Raw genomic sequence first — 22,550 nt, forward strand, 5'->3', positions numbered from 1 at the left:
ACTGCAGTGATGATATACAAGATACCAAGTCTTTAATAAGCAATTTTGAAAAAGTACATAAAATATATATATCCAAAAGGATCGATGAACCCGGACCCAAGAAGGTCCGTGTTTCAAAGAAACACTCCTTCCCTCAGGGGTCCTAGAGTATGTCAATCCAACGTGTGCGTTAAAAACGCTAGCGCACCTTTGTAAAAGGAGCCCTTTGTCTTCTTGCTCCTCAGAGGCCTGTCTGATATGGGTAGTCACACAGTACAACCCTCCGAGTCATCGAAACAGACAAGCCCTCTACCACAAAGTGCTGTCCCTTCAGAGGGCCTTGGTTTGACATTGTTCCACTCTTTTTGAATTTATTTGGTACATTGAGCAGCCTGATTGCTGAGAAGGCAGTTTAAAAGCAGTAAAGGAAATGAAAGGTATTAACTTGGAGTACAATCTGATTACTGTAGCATTTCCATTTTTGCTTTCAGCCATTTATGCTTTAGCTCTGAAACACATTATGCCTGTGATTTTAATTAACAAATAGAATTAAAAGGGTAGTAATTTCCTTCATTTACAGAGCTAACAATGATCAAATCCAACTGCCCCAAAAGATGTTCAATATGGCTCTCTTGGCTGCACAATGTTCATATTTGTTACAAAGAACTTAGAAGCAGTTCATCTTTGAAGGATATCATCATCATCAAAACTGGGTCTGTTCTACTTTCTACATACTAGAATAATACGCATTAAGCACGTACTAATAAAATCCAACCTCTTTTTCTAACCAAAAACGTAAAAAAGTGCAGTGAATTATCTGTCTCATTATCATCAATTCAGTCAAACCAACTTAATATGAATCAGAGTAAGTCCTGATAGCCCATGTAGAATCACAAATAAAATAATTCAGTTATATTACAGTACTTACCAGCTCCTGATTCAAGATAACAAGGCACAAACCCTATGTCTTGATAAATGCACTGGAATCATCCAGAAAGAGAAATGTTGATCATAAAGTGATTTTTGTATTAATTGGATTATATGATGAAATCAGTTTCATTTTTATGACACCAATAGCAGGTGCCATATGTGCACCAGTTAGGAATTGGGTATATATCAGAGGGAGTCATCTGGCAATATTATCAAACCTATGCATGCAGGCTTATGTCTCTAAATAAGCACGGTTCACCCTCACTGTTCCTTCTAAGCAGAGCGGGAGTCCTCCAACGTCTTGTGTGCTTCAGTGCTGTGTTTTCAATCAATACAGATAGGTAGGAACCCGTTCCTCACTACTGAAAGTGTAATATGTAGTGAAACAGCACTTCCCTCTGGCAAGACTGTCAGTGGAGGACTCCTGCTCAGCTAAAAGGGAATAGTGCTCACCCTGCTTTATTACATCAGATTTCTTTAGCCAGTGGCGCAGTAAGGGGAGAGGCGGACCGCCCCAGGCACCGTCTTGGTGGGGACGCCGGCACCTTTCCTCGCGATCTTTCCCACTCCTCCCCCACCATGCGTACGCCTTCACTCCACCCCACCATACCTCTAGCTCTTCACCGGCGTGAGCAGTGGCTCCAAACTGCTGCTTGCGCCGACCTTGGCACTCCCCTCTGATGTTACTTTCAAGTCCCGTGACCAGGAAGTGACGTCAGAGGGAGAGCCGATGCCGGCAGCAAGTTGGAGATGTTGCTCACGCCAGGGAAAGCTAAACAGGTATGGGGGCGGGGGGGGGGTGTCTCCGTCCAGGGTGCCTCCCACCCTCACTACAGCAGTGTCTTTAGCCATCAGTATTCTGATCAAATAGATCATGCCCTGCCAGACCAATCTAGACCAGCAAGATATATATATCCTCCTTTAGGCAGAGGGAGACAGCAGAAGTTGCTTACTTCCTCCATATACACTGGTGCAGCAGAAAGCTGATCATATTTGCTGTGCTTTCAGTAGAGAAGGAAAGTGGTGAAGGGCTCCAATTTGTTGGCCATAGAACAAGACCCTAGGGTACACTTTGATCTACTGACAGAGAGCTCCCTCCTCCCCCACCCTAGCTCTAGAACAGACCTTGTAGGCAACCACAAATTCCTCCTTGCAGGACTTCTTGCCAGAGACAATAAAGGGCAGATGCAGTAATTTCAGAGTGGTGTCACAGCTCTAGCTTTAAATTACTGCTGCAAAAATAACGTGGTATGCTGTAACCAATGAGCATGCAAATCACTGCCGCATTAAAATCACAGTAGTAATTTACAGCTGATTGCTAAATATCAGGCTATGATGATGGCTCATGTGCTGACTAGTGCTGCCCAATTCAGAGATTCGGTCCCACTGAATCGATTTTTCGATTCTTGTCCTGCCAATCGGGTGATTTTTTGTAAATGTCCTAGGTGGGTTTATTTTGTAACCTTATCACTCATCCCACCTCCCTTTGCCCTCTCCAACCCCATGCCGGCACTGGGGTATAAACAAAATAAACTTTTCCTTTCTCTGTTAGGTTCTAGCTCACGCTCGCTAACACCAGCTCTGGCAACACACATTTCAAATCTGACATATTGTAATCACAAAACAGAAAATAAAATTAATCTTTCTACCTTGTTATCTGGTCAAATTATTAAAAACATGTTGGTCCCAGGTTCTGGTTTCTGTTTGTCTTCTGTTAACTCGCTCACCAGGGTCTCCTTTGCCCATTTTACATTTTCTTCTTTTTCCATGCTCAGCATCCATCTTCAACTTCCATCTCTTTACCTTCCCAACATCTCTTTCCCACTGTCTACCATCTCTCTTCTTTCTCTCTCTCTCCCTGCTTTGTGCCTTGGGTCAAACCTCTCTATTCACCTCCATGCCAGCATCTCTCCCTCCCCTCCAGTATCATGTGCAACATTTCTTTCTCTCTCCCCATGTACCATCTCTCCCTGCTCTCCACCCATTGTCCAATATTTCTCCCTCTCTCTTCTCTAAGCATGTCTCCCTCCCATCCAAAACATGCAGGATTTCTCCCTCTCAACTCTTTCTACCTCTTTGTTGCATCTCTCTTCCTCTCCTAGACCCCAAATTCCAACAATTCGTCCTCTCTCCTTTCATATCCTTGTGCATCAGCTTCTCCATCCCTTCCTCCCATTCCCCTGTGCATCAGCTTCTCAATCCCTTCCTCCCATCCTTCTGTACAGCACTTCCTGACTGACCCTTACCCCCCAAACCCAGCACAGTCTGACATACCATCGGGCTTCCTAAAGCAGCAGCAGTGGTGGCCGGCTGGCTATGAACAGGCAATTCACGGCTTGCCCTACAAGGGCTTCCCTCCGCCACATCATCAGATGACACTAAACTGGCAGCACACCCCTTCCTCTGCCCAAAGCTATGGTAAGCCTTACCGCCTGAATTGCCATGACAGCAACTGCAGCATGCTTGCAGTATTGTTTGCTGTGCAGCAATACCCTATCACACCTTAGTAAACGGGCCCCTAAATTTACTCAGCTTGGAATCAATATGAGTAAACTGTGACACAGGTAATTAATAAAGAACACTTAGGGGCTGATTCTATAAATGTTGCCTGAAACATGGCATCTGTCGCGTGTCAATCATGTTATGATACCACTTAAGAGAATCAAGTTCAAGTTTCAAGTTTATTAAAATTTTTGATTAATCGCTTAATCTTGCTTCAAAGCGATGTACATACATAAAAGAAAATATTTAAATTACAACTTTAAGATAAAATTGCATTTTTAAAATTAACAATAAAACATTAATTAATATATAACCATTAAATAAAAAAAAAATTAAATGCAAATTAACAAACATGAATGAAGGGAAAAAGGGGAAATGAAATACAATTTATAATAGAAAAGAAGGTAGGGAAAAACAAAAGGATGGGAGTTCAAAGAATTGTCGAAAGCAGCATTATTGAATTCAAGGGAAGAACTTGTTAATCAAAAGCATCTTTAAATAGGAATGTTTTTAAGTTAATCTTAAATTTCTCAATATCATGTTCTTTCCTTAAGTATATTGGCAGAGAGTTCCAAATTTGTGGAGCAGTAACAGAGAATATATATTGTCTTCTAGTATTAATGATTTTGAGAGATGGAATTGTTAATAAATGCTGTTCGTTGGATCGTAATGTTCTATTTGTAGAGTAAGGAATTAGTGTATTAAAAATAAATGCAGGTGTTTTAAAAAGCATCGCTTTAAAAGTGAGTAGGCTTAGTTTATATGTTATTCTATGGGATACTGGAAGCCAATGAGCTTTCTTGAGCAGTGGTGTTACGTGATCAAATTTTTTTGTCCTTGTTAGTAATTTAATTGAAGTATTTTGTATTATTTGAAGTCATCTTATTTCATTCTGTGCAATTCCTTTATAAAGGGCATTGCAGTAATCTATTCTAGAGATTACTAAAGAGTGGATCAGGATATTTAGAGATTTGGAACAAAGATATTGTGAAAGAGAGCGAATTTGACGGAGTCTATAGAATGATGATTTTACGATACTACCTATGTGTTCATGAAAAGTTAATTTACTGTCAAATATGACTCCTAGAATTTTAATTGAATCAACTAACTGCAAAGGAATATTTTTTATATTAATAGGGGTGATAAGTTTAGGATTTTCTTTCCATGGAAAAAGCACCGTTTTTGTTTTTTTCAATATTAAGAGCTAACCTATTTGTGTCTAACCAATGATGGATTTGTTCAAGTTTATTATTAATAGCTGTGATATCCAAAGGGTTACTAGGATCCAAAGGGTGCAGAAGTTGAATATCATCAGCGTATGCAAATACGTGAAAACCTATAGATTGACAAACGGTCATCAGTGGTGCAAGAAAGATATTGAAGAGCAAGGGGGACAGAATAGAACCTTGGGGAATACCATGGGAGGTTAAAGAGTGCCTAACGACAAACTTAGGTGCCGGTAATGTAGGTCAGGGTTTTAAAGGTCTACGCCTTAAACATGCCTACTTAGGCATGTAGCATCACTAAGTGCCGCTGGTCCCATGAGGTGCCTAGATTTTTTTTTAAATCAGCTTTTAATGATGCAATCAATTATCATGCCACTTAAAGCCGATTAAAACAATTAAGTTAGGCATGATCTAGACCACAGTTCTTCAACCACCGGTACGCGTCCACAAAAAAATCTTGCCGGTCCGTGAAGGATTCGGGTCCCCGCCGCAACACAAGGTGCCGGCGTCAGCTGACATGCAACTTCCTGTTGCCGTCGCTGGGCCGGGACTGCTGCCTTCCACCACCAGGACTCCTGCCGCATATGTCACCTGCTCCTGCCTTTGTCTCCGCACCTCCAGACCAGCAGCAGCTCTGTGTGCTTTTAAACTTCAGCACACAGCTGACCCTAAGCAGTATTTTAGCCGCGGTTTCATGAGACAGCCTCGGGTCCTTTGCTAGGCTGGCCTGCTTCAATGATGCGATGTGGGCTGGCCTACCAAAGGCCCCGAGGCTGCCTCATGAAACCGCGGCTAAAATACTGCTTAGGAGCAGCCGTGTGCCGAAGTTAAAAGCACACAGAGCTGCCCCTAGCCTACATAGAGGAAACATTTGCTGGAGAGGGAAGGGAGAAGGGGTACTCCTGGACAAGGGAGGGGAAGGGGTTACTGCTGACAGGGAAGAAGGGAAAGGAAAGGGAGTTACTGTTGGATAAGGGGAGGAGGAAAGGGAGAAGGGGTACTCCTGGACAAGGGAGGGGAAGGGGATACTGCTCACAGGGGAGAAGGGAAGGGGAAGGGAAGAGAGTTACTGTTGGATAAGGGGAGGAAGAAAGGGGGAAGGTACTGCTGGACAGGGGAGGAGGAAAATTGGAAGGAAACAGCTGGCAGGAAGATTAGAGGAGGGGAAGGAGTCAGGATAGAATGGAGAGATCAGATGAGGGAAAAGGGAGAGACAGAAGAATGACAAAGTAGAGAGAGATTGATGCTGGGAAGTGGGGGTCAGATGAGAAATAAGGAAAGAGGGACAAAGATGCTAGATCTGGTGTAGGAGAGAGGGTCATAGAAAGAACGCAGATATCATATAGGAGGGGGAGAGGGCAGACAGTGGATGGAAGGGGCAGACGCTGGATGGAAGAGAGTGAAAAGACGATGAAAGCAGAAACCAGAGACGACAAAAAGTAGAAAAAAATAATTTTATTTCTATCTTGTGATTAGAATACATCAGATTTAAAATATGTATCCTGCTAGAGCTGATGTAAGACATAACAGGGGAGTGCAAAGCCCAGGCAGTGCTTCTTCAGCTTCCAGCTGGCTTAGGGCTGTCTCTGACTTGGAGGCAGTTGCCCTAGTTGCACTCCCCCTAACACCATTCCTGCCATGTGTGACTGCGGTATTCTGTTAGCATGATATTTGTGTAGCATTCTGTAATAATTTGGCTTATTCAGTTTTCTTGATAGTAGAGGGGATATATGTGAAGGGAAGGGGAGACGGGGGTTTTGTTTCTTTTTATACTTTAATAAAATATGTTCAATATAAAATCATAACTATTTGAGGCTTGTGCAGATGGGATCAGGGCTGTGGAGTTGGTAGATAAATGTTAGACTCCTCAGTTTTTTGTACTTCAGACTCCAACTCCGACTCCAGGTACCCAAAATTTCCTCCGACTCCGACTCCACAGCACTGGTTAATTTTCAGATCGTTAAAATGGAATGTCAAGTTGAGAGAAATGAACATTTTCGACACCACCTTCTTTTTGCTTTTAATCAAGGTTCTAAGGCCGCAGAAGCTGCTTGCAACATTTGTACTGTGTATATAGTGGGTGCTATAGCTGAAAGAATCGCTCGTGATTGGTATGCCAAGTTCAAAAATGGAGTCGGTAGATAAATGTTCCGACTCCGACTCCTCAGTTTTTTGTACTTCTGACTCCGACTCCAGGTACCCGAAATTTCCTCCGACTCCTCGACTCCGACTCCACAGCCCTGGATGGGATCAGATGGTTAACGGACCGAGCTCGCGGGGATGGGGCGACGATGGGGTTTTTAAAAAATTTCAGTCTTATTAGTTTGCCGGTCCACAAAATAATGATTTTATTTCTTCTGGTCCATAGGTGTAAAAAGGTTGAAGAACACTGATCTAGACACCTACCAGTGCCTAACTTTCAGCAACTTTTTTGAGAATCCGGCCCATACTGTATTTCCCCACATATAGGCCCGCCCCCATGTATAGGCCGCAGCAAACAGCTGCTGGATGCCTCCTCGAATCTCCGCAATCTTTTTGGCATCCAGCCTGGCCTCGCACCGCTTGCTGAATGGCTGCCGTCAGTTCTTGCGGGGACTCACGAGAACTGACGGTAGCCATTCAGCAAGCGGTGCGGGGCCAGGCTGGATACCAAAAAGATTGCAACTGCCCTGTATAGCGGGAGATTCGAGGAGGCAGCCGGCAGCCACCCAGCGAGGGATGTATTTAAGGGGTATTTTAAAAGGTACCTGGGGGGTGGGGGGGTGATTTTAAAGGTTTAGAAAAGGCCGCCACATTTAAGTAAGCCGCGCTCCTTAGGCAGATTTGTAAAACCCATGTATCACGGCCTATATATGGGAAAATACGGTATTATCCAGGAACAAAAAAATAAAATAAAATGTATATATATATATATCTTTTTTACATAGTGTAATTGCTGTGTCCTTTGTTTTTCTGCTGATGAGGTCCTGTTACTGTGACTAACCTACCAAATCTCTCTCACATTCCCTTTTCTTCCCAGGGTACACTTCCAGGACTGATTTATGGCTCCCAAACTGACCATCCCCGAATTGTTTTTAGTAGGTAGTCAGTCCCTGTTCCCAGCAAAATAAAAAAAAACCCAACAGAGATACTGCCTAGTTGAGACATTTCTTTTCTTGAGAAAAACCACAATATGGCAAACAGAGTCACTACTTAACAGCTGTGCTTGCACACTATGAGTAGTTAACAAAGAAAAATAAAAAAGAGCCAACAGGAAGCAAGTATAAGCTCCAACTAGCTTATACTAGCAGAATTAACACAGTTTTCCAACAACCAGCTAAAATAAACCACTTGTTTCTAAACCAAGTCTGAAAGCAGAGATAAAGTAAATTGCCTAAGTTCTTATTTCACAGGCTCTCTTGAAATCATAGTCCCACATCCTTATTTGCAATTTTGAATACATGAAGCAAATTTTGTTTTAAAACAGCCAAGAATACAGTATAATATGATAAAAGTTCCACTGCTACAAAACTATTCTGCCATGATAATGGGAAAGCACCAGATTTCTAATTTAACGATAATTTTATCAGTACAATTTCCCTTGCAGTTAACAGATCTGGTAGTGTTATACACAATTTAAATTATTTTATTTATCTAGATTTATATCCCGTCCTCCCCTAAGAGCTCAGAACAGGTTACATTCACAGTGCTAAATCTACTTTACATGTATTGTAGTAACTCTCAATGTCCCAAATGGGCTCACAATCTAACTTAAATGCCTTAGAGAAAAACATCAATTAGATAAAAATAAATAGAAAAGAGGAAAGAAACATTGTTAACAAGGAGTCCATGGTGGAACGAGGAAAACAAATGGGTACAGTACTGCCAGGGTACAAGCTCTACCGAAGAGACAGGACACATCAGAAAGGAGGAGGAGTAGCACTTTATATAAAGGATACCATTCACTCGACCGGAGTGGACGCAACAGAGACAAATGACCAAATGGAATCAATATGGGTTAAAATACCAGGAAGAAAGAGAACCAAGATAAATATGGGACTGTACTACCGCCCACCTGGGCAAACAGACACAAAGGACGAAGAACTGAGAGCCGAATTGAGACGAGAATGTAAAAACGCAAACACCATAGTTATGGGAGATTTCAACAATCCCGGGATAGACTGGAGCCATGGAGCTTCAAAATGTTCAAAGGAAACGGAGTTCCTGGAGGCTGTACGGGACTACTTCTTGGAACAGCTTGTCAAGGAGCCAACGAGAGGGACAGCTATTCTGGATTTAATCCTCAGTGGGCTGAAAGGACCTGCCCAAAAAGTGGAAGTAGTGGGTCTTTTAGGAAACAGTGATCACAGCATGATCCAATTCAAAGTGGAAATAGGAATGCCAAAGGGGAAGAGAACCATTGCAACAACGTTTAACTTCAAGAAAGGGAATTATGATGCCATGAGACAAATGGTTAAGAGAAAACTCAGGAACAGCTCCAGGAAAACACAGACGGTGGAGCAAGCCTGGACCTTATTCAAGGAAACGGTAAACGAAGCGCAAAATCTGTATATACCCAGATTCAGAAAAGGGTGCAAAAAAAATCAAGCAAAAGACCCAGCATGGATAACCAATGAAGTTAAGAAGGTGATAGGAGACAAGAAAAAAATAATTCAGGAAGTGGAAAAAGGATAGAACCGAGGAAAATTGGAAAAAGCACAGGAAGCATCAAAAAGAATGTCACCGCGTGGTCAGAATAGCAAAAAAAGAGTATGAAGAGAGACTTGCCAAGGAGGCACGGAATTTTAAATCATTCTTTTGATATGTGAAAGGAAAACAACTGGTGAGGGAGGAAGATGGGACCCCTGGATGAGGGAGACAGGAAGAGAGTGGTAAAGGAGGAAAAAGAGGTGGCAGACAGATTAAACACGTTCTTCTCATCGGTCTTCACAAAAGAGGACACATCCCAAGTGCCGGAACCGGAAAAAATCTTCAAGGGGGATCAAGAGGAGAAATTATTGTCAATGGAGGTAAGCCTCAAAGACGTACTTGAACAGATAGATAGACTAAAAACTGATAAATCTCTGGGCCCAGACGGAATCCACCCGAGAATACTGAAAGAGCTCAGGGATGAAATAGCAGAGTTACTACAGCAGATTTGCAACCTATCCTTGAAAACAGGGTAATCCCGGAGGACTGGAGGATAGCGAATGTTACACCTATCTTCAAAAAAAGGATCCAAAGGCGACCCGGGGATCTACAGACTGGTGAGCTTAACCTCAGTTCCGTGAAAGATGACCGTATCATTAATCAAGGATAGTATCAATGAGCATATAGAAAAAAATAATCTGATGAGAACCAGCCAGCATGGTTTCTGTAAAGGAAGATCATGCCAAACTAACCTACTGCACTTCTTTGAGGGGATAAATGAACAAATGGTCAAAGGTGACCCATAGACATCATATATCTGGACTTCCAAAAAGCTTTCGACAAGGTACCCTATGAGCGCTTACTAAGGAAACTGTGGAACCACGGGGTGGAAGGAGATGTGCACAGATGGATCAGAAATTGGCTGGCGGACAGGAAACAGAGGGTGGGAGTAAAGGGACACTGCTCTGACTGGAAAGGGGTCAAGAGTGGCGTCCCGCAAGGGTCGGTGCTGGGACCGCTGCTGTTCAATATATTTACCAATGACCTTGAATCAGGGACGAAGTGTGAAGTTATAAAATTTGCGGATGACACAAAACTTTCCAGTAGGGTTAGAACTGTTGAGGAATGTAAGGAACTACAAAGGGACCTGAACAAACTGAGTGAATGGGCAAATAAATGGCAGATGAGCTTCAATGTACAGAAATGCAAAGTCTTGCACATAGGGAAAGGAACCCTGATGTACAACTACGATGGGGGGTATTGGGAGAAGGCAACCTAGAAAAGGATTTGGGGGTTTTGGTGGATAGAACAATGAAGCTGGCGGCACAATGCGCAGCAGCCTCAAAAAAGGTGAACAGAATGTTGGGCATTATCAAAAAAGGAATCACCACCAGAACCAAGGAAGTTATCCTGCCACTGTATCGGGCGATGGTGCGCCCACATCTGGAATACTACGTTCAAAACTGGTCGCCGTACCTTAGGAAAGATATGGCAGTACTCGAAAGGATCCAGAGAAGAGCAACAAGAATGATTAAGGGCATGGAAAACCTTTCGTATGCTGAGATGCTGGAGAAGCTGGGGCTCTTTTCCTTGGAAAAGCGGAGACTTAGAGGGGACATGATAGAAACTTACAAGATCATGAAGGGTATAGAGAAGGTAGAGAGGGACAGATTCTTCAGACTGGTGGGGGCAACAAAAACAAGGGGGCACTCAAAAAAATTGAAGGGAGACAGATTCAGAACAAACGCGATCCCGTGCGTCAGAGGGAACGTGCTACCGAGGATGGAGAGCGGCCTGCGAGGTTCGCTAAAGCCGGACACCATTCCAGGCTGTTCTTTAGAGGAGGATCAGCAGCAGCAGCGGCGGCGGCAGCGGAGAGTTAGGGCGGGAGGTGTGTTCCCTGCTGAGGAATTTTGTGGGTGCTTGTTCAAAGCCTTTTTATGAAAGTGAATCTGGCAATTCTGTTCCTGGAACACCAGGACCGGAGTGCTGCATAGTGCTGGAGTTTTGTTTTGCTTGTTTAAAAACCAAGGACCTGGTGAAGACCGGGACTAAGATAAGCTGAAGTCTAGAGACCCTTGAAATATAATGAACTGAGGACTGTGAGTTTTGCATTCCTTGAAAGAATAGTTAAAGACTGTGCTAAACTCAGAACTTAACAATACTTACCTGGGATAGGATGTTTTTGTTTTGAATTCTTTTTGGCTAATTGAGCTTCTGAGAACCTTGGCAAAAGTATTGTCTGTTGCTACTTCTGTGCTGAGACAGAAAGCCAGCATGGTTACTTTGGGGTTTTTTTTAAATTAAAACTGTTGGCCCTATGCGGAATATCTGATGTTGATTTATTATCAGTGAACTGAAGTACCAGTGAACTGAAGTACTATGTAGGGTCTTCCCTCATTGGGAGCCAGGGTCGTGCTGCCACCAGTCGGCGGACTCTGCAGTGCCCTCGCGGGCCCGATTAGGTGACACTAGCCAATCTGAAATTGTACCTAATTTCTTGTTGATATTTAGAAATTCCCCTGTAGAATAGGGGGCTCATAATCAAAACAGAAAAACATCTAAAAAGCGGCCTAAATCAGCTCTTGGACGATCTAAAAGACAGGTCGTCCAAGTGCCAATAATCGAACCGGGTTCTAGACGTATTTAAAAACGACCTAGGCCTTCACAATGCTGCTGAATGACCAGAGCTAAGGGGCATGTCAGGAGGAGTGTCGAAGGTGGGATTAGGGATGGACGTGAGCCATCTTAGACTTAGTACTGCATATATAACCGAAAGTTTTACAACACTGCCAAGATGGAACTTGGACATTGTGAGTTAGGCCATGCAAAACAAGGTCTAAGCCCACAAAAGGTATCCAAAGTGACCAGATAAGCACTGCAGACACAAAGTACAGACCCACACACACTGCTGCAGACATCACTGCCCCCCCACCCCCATAAAAATCGTAATAACAACTTTACATATCTGCCTCCAGAACATCAGTACCTGGCAGCCTGGTATAGGAAAGCCTAGTAGAGCTGCACAGAGGTAGCTTATGTGGTCTTGGGGTGGGTTAGTGAACCATGAAGAGGAGGACCCAGGCCCATAAGCCACACTAATCACTGCATTCATGGTGAAAAATGTCCACCCCTCAAAAACCCCCAAACCCTTTTGTACTGCCATATAAGTGGCTCCTGCAGCCATATGGGCTATTGGGGTGGTAGATAGGTGGGTCTAGTAGATTCTGGGGGTGTTTTGGGGGGCTCATCATGACCTATAAGGGAGCTGTAGTGAGATGTGTATGTGGGACTCTTTTTGTGAAATTCACAGCAGTGCCCTGTAAGGTACCCCACTACTCTGATGCCATGTCAGGGCGTCCAATCCATCATTTTTCTGGTCTTTTTCTAGGCGTTTGTGAGTTGGATTAATTTTTGGTCAAAAATGAGGTATAAAGATGGATGACTTAGTGGTCTGGATAATCAGATGGCTGGATGTACAGTTGGACGATTTTCAAAAAAAAGAAATATGCTGGATGTATTTTTCAAAAATGGATCTTTTCCCGTGTCCGACTTTGGGCGACTTAGGCTAAAACAGACTTAGACTTGTTTCTTTTGATTATGCCCCTCCACGAATCTAATGGAAGTAAATGTTGAAGATTGTCTGTGTAAGCGAATGCTGTGAACCCAATAGATTGACAAAGAGTCAGCAAAGGGGCTAAAAAGATGTTAAAGAGTAAGGGGGATAGCATCGACCCCTGCGGGATGCCATAGTTGGTAGATATCGTGTCTCAGGTGTTTTCCAATCCTTCGGGATAGCAGTTACTTACCGTAACAGTGTTATCCAGGGACAGCAGGTAGATATTCTCTACATGTGGGTGATGTCATCCACAAAGTCCCGCTGCGGACAGGTTTTCAAGCAAACTTGATTGAAGACCTCAAAGTTTGCTAGTGCTGCCCACACATGCGTGTGCCTTCCCGCTCCACTAGAGGGCGCATCCCCTCCTCGTGGTCTTTAGTTCACATAGCTAGCAAAGAAGCCAACCTGGGGAGGTGGGAAGGTTGCGAGAATATCTGCCTGCTGTCCCTGGATAACACCTGTTACGGTAAGTAACTGTGCTTTATCCCAGGACAAGCAGGCAGCATATTCTCTACATGTGGGCTACCTCCAAGCTAACTAAAAAGGGATGGAGGGAAAGTTGGCAATTTATGAAAACAGATTATGCAAAACCGACTGGCCAAACTGGCTGTCGCGCCTGGAAAAGGCATCCTGACTGTAGCGAGAGGTGAAGGTATGAACTGAAGACCAAATGGCAGCCTTGTAAAAACGATCGGAGGCGGACCGTGTCCAGCACGGCCCCGATAAAACTGCAGGGACTGAGACGGGCACAACTGGGATTTGGGGAAGTTTACCTCGAAACCCAGAATCTGAAGGAAGATAATAGTCCAATGGGTTGCTGAAATAACCCCCTCCCTCGAAGGAGCTTTGATAAGCCAATCGTCGAGGTATGGGAAAACCTGAAGGCCCTGCGACCGCAAGGCCGCCGCCACCACCACGAGGCACTTCGTGAAAAACCGTGGGGACGAAGCGAGCCCAAACGGGAGGACCCAATACTACAAATGAAGGTCCCCCACCTGAAAGCGAAGAAACCGTCGAGAAGCCAGGTGGATCGGAATGTGAGTGTAGGCTTCCTTCAGGTCCAGGAACACAACCAGTCCCCCTCGTCCATCAAGGGATACAAAATGGGAAGCGAGAGCATGCGGAACTTCTCCCGAACTAGGAACTTGTTCAGCTTCCATAGATCCAGGATAGGGCGAAGGTCCCCTGTCTTCTTGGGAACCAGGAAGTACCGGGAATAAACACCGGAGCCCCGCTGACAAGGGGGAACTTCCTCCACTGTCCGCAGGCGAAGTAGGGCCTGCGCTTCCTGAAGTAGTAGGGGAAGCAGCGCCCTGTCGAAAAGAGACTCTCCTGGGGGCCTGTCCGGCGGTAAAGCCCGGAAGTTGAGGGAGTACTCATCTCGGATGACGGAGAGCACCCAAGAGTCCGCAGTAATCTCCGCCCAACGCTGATAAAAGGCACGGAGACGTCCCCCGATAGGAAGAAGGGAAATACCCCGGGCGGAGGCCAGCCCCCTCCAGCCGGGTCAGTCAAAAAGATGGCGGCGGCTTAGTCACCGCAGGGGTCTGAGGCTTAGGATGAGCCCTCTGCTGCTGCGGACACCATGGAGGAGGGTGAGAAAACGCCGGCGTCGATTTCTGCGGATAGCGCCGGGGAGGCAGCCTGTAGGACTTGGGCGGAGCGGGCTTTGCCTTAGCCTGGACCAAGGAGGCGAAGGAGCGTTCGTGTTCAGAGAGGCGTTTTGTAGCAGCCTCGATGGAATCATCGAACAGCTCGTTTCCCAAGCAGGGGAGATTGGCCAACTGGTCCTGCAGGTTGGGATCCAAATCAAGAATGCAGAGCCACGCCAGGTGACTCATGGCCACTGCGAAGGCCGAGACCCTTGAGGAAAGCTCAAACGCATCTTAGGAGGCCTGAAACATGTACAGCCGAAGCTACGACAGAGTATACACAAGCCTGCAACTCCGCATGGCGTTTGGCAGGCAAATCGTCCTCGAAAGATGGAAGGGACTTAATACACAACTTGAGATAGGATGTAAAGGTAAAGTTGTAATTCAGGACTCTGTTCACCATCATGGAGTTCTGATATAGGCGTCTCCCAAACTTATCCATAGTCCGGCCCTCCCGGCCCGGCGGGACAGCCGCATACACCTTGGACAGGTGAACAGGTGAGACTTCTTGAGGGTAGACTCCACCACCAAAGATTGGTGGGAAAGCTGAGCCTTTGCAGGGCACCGTCCGGTACCGAGACTCCATTTTGGATGGAATGGCCGGGATAGCATAAGGAGTCTCCAGATTGCGAAAGAAAGTTTGTTGCAGCACCAGATTCAAGGGGAGCCTCAAGGACTCCCTAGGAGGGTAGGGAAGCTCCATCTCCTCCAAATACTCCTTGATATACTTGGAATCTGACTGGAGGTACAAATTTAACGCCTTCCCCATGTCCTGAACGAAATCTAGTAAAGGAAGAGGGCCTGCCCTCAGAATGCCCCTCAAGGGGAGTGGTCGAACGTGACCGCAAGGCAGCCGAAAAGGAGGGGGAAGCCTCCCTGGAATACTGCGCTGGCATATCTGTATCCACCAGCATGGACGCCGAGGAAGCCCCGCTAAAAGAACTGGGGGGGGGGGGGGGGGGGGGAAGTCGACGAGAGCCTGCGCTTAGAAGTCCCCAGAGGGGAGAACCCCGGGGTCCGGGCCACCGAGGTCCGATGACACCGCCCCGGAGAACCCCAGCCCGAAGACAAGCCCCGGGAAAAAGAGGCAGGGCCCCCCGAGACTGGCTCCTCTCAGATCGGGGTCCCTGATTGGACAGGCGACCTCAGCAGACTCGGGTTGGACAAGGTGAGGTCTGAGGTTCTAATGGACCCTGTAGTGCAAGGACTTGGGGACCTACCCCACCTCAGGGGAGAGTCCCGGGGATGCTTTGCAACTTGCCTAGACAAGGGCGTAAGACGCCTCGACCGAGGCCAGCTCGAGGGTGAAGCATGCCTCGATGGAAGGGGCGAGGAGTCAGACGAGGACAGACGCTGAGACTGACGCACCTTGCCCCGAGAAACCTCGACGCGACACTCAGGCTGGTCAACAACGCGCGAGGTCGAGGCAGGAGCGAGCTGAGCCAAAGCGGAGGAGAGCTCCGAGGAGATGATCGCCTTCAGCACCTCCTCAAACATCGGCACCATGACCATATTAGGCTGGGCAGGTGCAGCAGTGAGTTCCACCGAGGGCGACCTCGAGGAAGAGTATTCCCGTATGGTGGAAGCACGCTTAGAGGTCTTGGAGGGTGGTCTCGTCGGGCCGGCGGGACTAAACTCACCGCCTGGATGGCCAGAGACTCCGAGGGAGGCTTCTTCGGCAGCTGAACTGAACCTGAAGGAGGAAGAGGGGACTTACCCGGAGCCGAGGTCTTTGAGGTCAAGGCCGCTGAGACCTTCGAGGTCGAGGGAGACTTTCTTGGGGCCGAGGTCTTCGAGGCTGATGTCGAGGCCGAGACCGGGGTCGAAGCAGGAGCAGCTTCCATGGCGAAGAGCTCCGCAATTCTGGCCCTACGCCGCCGAAGAGCCCAAGGTTGAAGAGTTGCACAACGAGAACAGGAATCCGTTGGGTGATCAGCACCCAGGCACAGAATACACAAGCGGTGCAGGTCTGTTATTGAAATAACCCGACCACACTGGGAGCATTTCTTAAACCCGGTAAGAGGCTGGGATATAAGGGACAAACGGCCGCGGCCATGTGAGGTCAAGCGGCCACAGCGAACCGGGAACCCCCGGTCACCGAGTCGAATGACAAAAATACTCGATCAAGAGCAATAACGAAGAACAAACCGCACAGCGACTCCCGAACAAAATAAAGAAGCCGCGGTGCTAGAAAGGCACTTAGAAGAACGCAGAGAAGAGAGACAGGTCTTTTTGGCTCTGCGGAACACTAAGAATTGAAGACCACGAAGAGGGGATGCGCCCTCTAGTGGAGCAGGAAGGCACATGCACTAACAAACTTTGAGATCTTCAATCAAGTTTGCTTGAAAAGCTGTCTGCGGCGGGGCTCTGTGGATGACGTCACCCACATGTAGAGAATATGCTGCCTGCTTGTCCTGGGATAATTTGATGATTCTAGAGTGGATTTGTGTTGGAATAAATTTACAGAAATAGATTGGCAAACTTTTAATAAATTCTACAACAGGTATGTAAAACCTTGCAGCAGACTTGATAGTTGTCCGCCTAATGTTATGAAAGTTGCTCCGGTCAATTTTAAGGCCAATTTGCTGCTATGGATCAATTGTTTATTATCTATAGGGATGTTCCCAGAGAAACTTGGTCAAACTGTGATTACACCAATTAGAAACAATGTTAAAGAATCTGCTAGCATTGCATCTAATTTCAAACCTATAGCTAATATTCCCTTGGCCACTAAGTTATTGGAGAAGTTGGTCAATTTTGAATTGGTTACACATTTGAATAAGTTTAATATTTTTGCATGACAATCAATCTGGTTTTCGGTCAGGTTTCAGTACCGAAACTGTTATGGCCTCGTTGTTAGATTACCTGCATTTATTATATAGCCAGGGTACAAGTGCTCTTATTCTCCAGCTTGATTTAAGCAGTGCATTTGATTTGGTTGATCACATTATAATTTTGGACTAGAATCCATTGGAATTTCAGGAAATGTCTTGAACTGGTTTTGTGGTGTCCTGGGTAAAAGATCGTATCAGGTGTGCAAAGACGATATTTTATCATTTCATTAAGTAAATGCCTGTGGGGTACCGCAGGGTTCCCCCCTTTCCCCTACCTTGTTTAATATTTATCTTGGTTCTCTGGGAAATTTGTTGCAAAGCTTAAAGCTTAAATTCTATATTTATGCAGACGATATTACTATAGTCATCCCATTTTTTGTCTGTCATCTGAATTTACAAACTTTCTTGCAACTATTATAAATCAGATTGAGCTTTGGATGACAGCTTTCAAATTGAAATTGAATAAGGAAAAATCTAAATTCTTTCTGGCAACACCTAATGATAAGCTCAGAGAAACAATGCTATGTGTGAATGGGTTGGATTACAATATAGAACAATCCATTAAAATATTAGGGGTAACGCTGAATAAACACCTTACATTGGAGAAACACACCAATTTACTTATTAAGAAATGTTTTTCAGTGCTCTGAAAGCTTCGTACCATCAAGAAATATTTTGATGAAGTCTCTTTTCGGTTGTTGGTGGAATCTTCCATTTTAAGTATACTGGACTACTGTAATATTGTATATGTAGGGTCTTATTTGAAAATTCTTAAGAGATTAAGGATAGTCCAGAACACTGCTGTTTGCCTCATTTTTGGCTTAAAAAAAATGGGAGCATATCACTCCCTTCTATCACAAACTGCACTGGCTACCGGTGGAGTCTAGAGCAGTGTTCTTCAACCTTTTTACACCCGTGGACCGGCAGAAAAAAAAGAATTATTTTGTGGACCGGCAAACTACTAGGACTAAAATTTAAAAACCCCGTTTCCGCCCCATCTCCGTGAGCTCAGTCCCCACAAATCATCTGATCCCATCCACACAAGCCTCAGTTATGATTTTAGATTGAATGTATTTTATTAAAGTATATAAAGAAACAATATTCTGTACAATTGTCATTTTATAAATACAAATAATTCAGAGCAAGGATCAACAAAACCCGTCTCCCCTCCCCTTCATATATATCCCCTCTACTATCAAGAAAACTGAACAAGCCAAATTATTACAGAATGCTACACAGAAATATCATGCTAACAGAATACTGCAGTCACACATGACAGGAATAGTTTTAGGGAAGTGCAAATAGGGCAACTGCCCCCTGATCAGAGAGCGCCCTAAGCCAGCTGGAAGCTAAAGAAGCACTTCCTGGGTTTTGCAATCCCCAGTTATGTCTAACACCAGCTCTAGCAGGATATATATTTCAAATTTGATATATTCTAATCACAAAATAGAAATAAAATTATTTTTTTCTATCTTTTGTCGTCTCTGGTTTCTGCTTTCAATCTTCTTTTTACTCTCTTCCTTTCAGCGTCTGCCCTCTCTGTCTCTTCAATCCAGCATCTGCCCCTTCCATCCACTGTCTGTCCTCTCCCTCTTCCATATGGTATCTGTCTTCTTTCTATGCCCCTCTCCCCTTTCCATCCAGCTTGTACCCCTCTCTCCTTTTTACATGATTCATTCCAGCTTCATTGCTCTCTTCATTTTTATCTCTCCTACACCAGATCTATCATCGTTGCCCTCTCTGCTTATTTTTCTGCTGACCCCTTCCTATCATCAATCTCTCTACTTTCTCATGCCTGTATCTCCCCTTCCCCTCCTCTAATCTCTCTGCCAGCTGTTTCCTTCCTTTTTTCATTCTCCCTTCCCTCCTCCTCCTATCCAGCAGTAACTCTCTTCCCTTCCTCCCCTCCCAGCAGCATCTCTCCTTCTCCCTCTCCAGTAGCAGCTGTCCCTTTTTTCCCTTGCCCAGCAGCTTCCCAGACTCCTTTCCCTCCTCCCCTCCCAGCAGCATCTCTCCTTCTCCTTCCCTCCAGGTCCAGTAGCAGCTGTCCCTTTTTTTCCCTTGCCCAGCAGCTTCCCAGATTCCTTTCCCTCCTCCCCTCCCAACAGCATTTCTCCTTCTCCCTCTCCAGTAGCAGCTGTCCCTTTTTCCCCTTGCCCAGCAGCTTCCCAGATTCCTTTCCCTCCTCCCCTCCCAGAAGCATCTCTCCTTCTCCCTCTCCAGTAGCAGCTGTCCCTTTTTTTCCTTGCCCAGCAGCTTCCCAGATTCCTTTCCCTCCTCCCCTTCCAGAAGCATCTCTCCTTCTCCCTCTCCAGTAGCAGCTGTCACTTTTTTTCCCTTGCCCAGCAGCTTCTGATAGTGGCTTTCTCCCCTCCCAGCAGCTCTTACTTCCCAGCGCAGCTATTCAGGAAGGCAGCCTCGGGTTCTTTGTTGGGTCGCGCCGCCTCTGAGGAAAGAGGAAGTTGCATCATCAGAGGCAGCCACGACTCAGCAAAAGCTCCGAGGCTGCCTTCGTGAATCGCTGCGCTGGGAAGTAAAGGAGAGCTGCAGAGAGGGGAGAAAGCCACTGTCGGAGGCTCCCCAAGATCTCTCCGGCCCAGCGCAGACTTTAGATGTTGATTTTGCCGGCCCTGCGCAGACCAGCAAAAATTTCCTGCGGACCGACACCGGTCTGCGGACCGGTGGTTGAAGAACTGTGGTCTAGAGTATTGTTTAAATTTTATTGCATTTGTTACAAAGTAGCATTTGGTCTGGCACCAGGTTATCTCCTTTCTCATTTTTCTTGGAGTCATTTTAATAAAAATACACGGAGAGTGCAGTTATTTACTTATCCTTCTATAAAATCTTGCTGTTACAAGAGGGTCCTTGAGAAAACTTTCTCTTTTCAGGCCACTAAAATGAATACATGGCTCAGAAAAATGATATAAGAAGCTTCTTCTTATTTAGATTTTAAGAAATTACTAATAGGAATTATTTAGATTCTTCTTATTTAGATTTTAGGAAATTACTAGTAGGAATTATTTAATAGGCTGACATCGTAATGGTTTTACCTTTTCCCCTATTTCAACCATGTTTGCATTCTATTTTTATGTTTCTTACCTGCATGGTTTGCTTTTTCATCTTGATCAATTTTATTGAAATGTTTTGTACCTTTTATTCTGATCAATTTCATTGAAATGTATGTACTACCTTTCATTGTATTTTATTGCGATTTTTATTGCAAATGTATGTATATATTGATTTTCTCATGCTGTAAGCCACTTAGAACCGGTATATAAATAAATAATTATTAAAGATAACATTTGACGATCTATCTGAAAAATATCACTGATTCCAGAGAATTAAAATCTTTTTATAAGAAGACGGTGATCAATGGTGTCGAATGTGGAAGAGAGGTCTATGGATATAAGAAGGACAGATCGGTGGTGTTCCAGAAAATAAAAGATAGCTGTAGTCATACCTATCATCGAGTGTTCTGTTGAATAATGTTTCCGGAATCCTGTTTGATTAGGATGAAACGCTCCCGTTTTATCTATAAAGTCAGATATCTGATTGAATACTACCTATTCCACCAGTTTAGCTAAGAATGGAATTTTAGTTATTGGGCGAAAGTTTGTGATGTCATTACGATTTGCCTTTGGATTTTTGAGAATTGGATGAATTCAAATGTTTCCAGAGTTTTGGAAGAGATCCTGTTTCTAAACTGCTGGTGACGAGTTTGTGTATGACTTCTATTCCGCTCGTACCTTGCAGTTCTAGGCGGATTACAAAGAAGCTAACTGGACATTTCCAGGAACATTACAGTTTAGGAAATAGGATTACCGCTGCCCATATGTCCCTGCAACAAATGCCTTGAAGGCAGAAGGAGCAGCCCAGCTGGACAGCCATGAAGGAAGCATGTGGCCCTGGAATGAGCAAGTAAGGGAGAAGTGGGAACATGATCTGGGAGAAAAGAGGGGGGAGGAAGGAGCGCGTTGGGACATGGGAGGGGCAAGATTCTGGGACAAGGGCTGGAAGGCAAGGGGGTACACGAATTTGGGACACAGAAGGGAGGGAGGGGGCATTAACTTAGGACATAGGAGGGAAGGAATAGAAATGGAGAATTGCTGGGCATAAGTGTGTGAGTGAGAGAGAGTGATCGAAATGTGTCAGCTTTGAGAATTTATATCAAGTTTCAAGTTTAATAAAAGTTAGATATAATCACATTATCAAAAAAATTTCAAAGCAATAATATATGCTGTCTATATTTTGCACTATATTAATCAATTTTTCTGTAGTTGTTACTGAGTTGACATTGCATATTTTAAAGTCATCTGTCTTGACCTCTTTGAAAAAAAAATGAATATAAATGATAATTAACATTTTCTCTGCGTACAATGTATTTTGTATTTTTTTAATTTTATGGTTACCATTATCTAATATAATAAAACGCTAGACGCGCATGCGCACTCAGATCTGCGTGATCTGAAATCCCTGAGATGTATGTCCGTGGCTTTGCAGACGTGCGCATGCGCGAGTCCCCAGCCTTACTGCTTCCCAGCCGCATTGCTTGCCAGCCGCAACCGTTGAACTCCCTGCTCTCCAGATCGCAGTGTACAGACCGGTAGGGCACTGGGAGCTAGGGAGAAAGCAAGGGCTCAGTCTTCGTCATCGTCTTCGCCCCTCATAACCCCCAATCCCCGTTGAGCCTCCCACCCGATTTTCTCTTCTCGCGGTCTGGCCGGCTACCTTAGTCCCTTGCCGCCGCCGCCGCCGCCACTCCCTTCCCTTCCCTTGGTCGACAAACCTCTTGACTCGAGCAGCGGCCGCAGCACTGTAAACACGCTGCTTCGCGGCCTCTACTGCCCCGATTTGCTCTTCCGTTTTTCTGATGACATCATCAGAGACACGGAAGAGAAAATCGGGGCAGTAGAGGCCGCGAAGCAGCGTGTTTACAGTGCTGCGGCCGCTGCTGGAGCCAAGAGGTTTGTCGACTGCGGGAAGGGAAGGGGGTGGCGGCGGCAAGGGACTAGGGGAGCTGGCCAGACCGCGAGAAGATAAAATCGGGTGGGCCACGAAGAGACAGGGAGGAACTGGGAAGAAGGAAGAGGAAGAGGGAAAGGGGCCTGCTTTGGGGGAGGGGTGTGCTTGGAGGCAGACAGCTTTGCTTGGGGGGGAGACAGAAGGGGGGCCACGGAGA

The 22,550-nt window shown here is 45.3% G+C and overlaps 1 protein-coding gene across 1 annotated transcript in view; it reads right to left on the reverse strand.

The window, feature by feature from the left end:
* PRPS2 (phosphoribosyl pyrophosphate synthetase 2) overlaps window positions 1–22,550 on the reverse strand; it is a 101,456-nt gene that overhangs the window by 72,595 nt on the left and 6,311 nt on the right. The window lies entirely within an intron of this gene.

The sequence above is a fragment of the Geotrypetes seraphini genome, chromosome 6 (assembly GCF_902459505.1).
Source record: "Geotrypetes seraphini chromosome 6, aGeoSer1.1, whole genome shotgun sequence".
Taxonomy (NCBI): domain Eukaryota; kingdom Metazoa; phylum Chordata; class Amphibia; order Gymnophiona; family Dermophiidae; genus Geotrypetes; species Geotrypetes seraphini.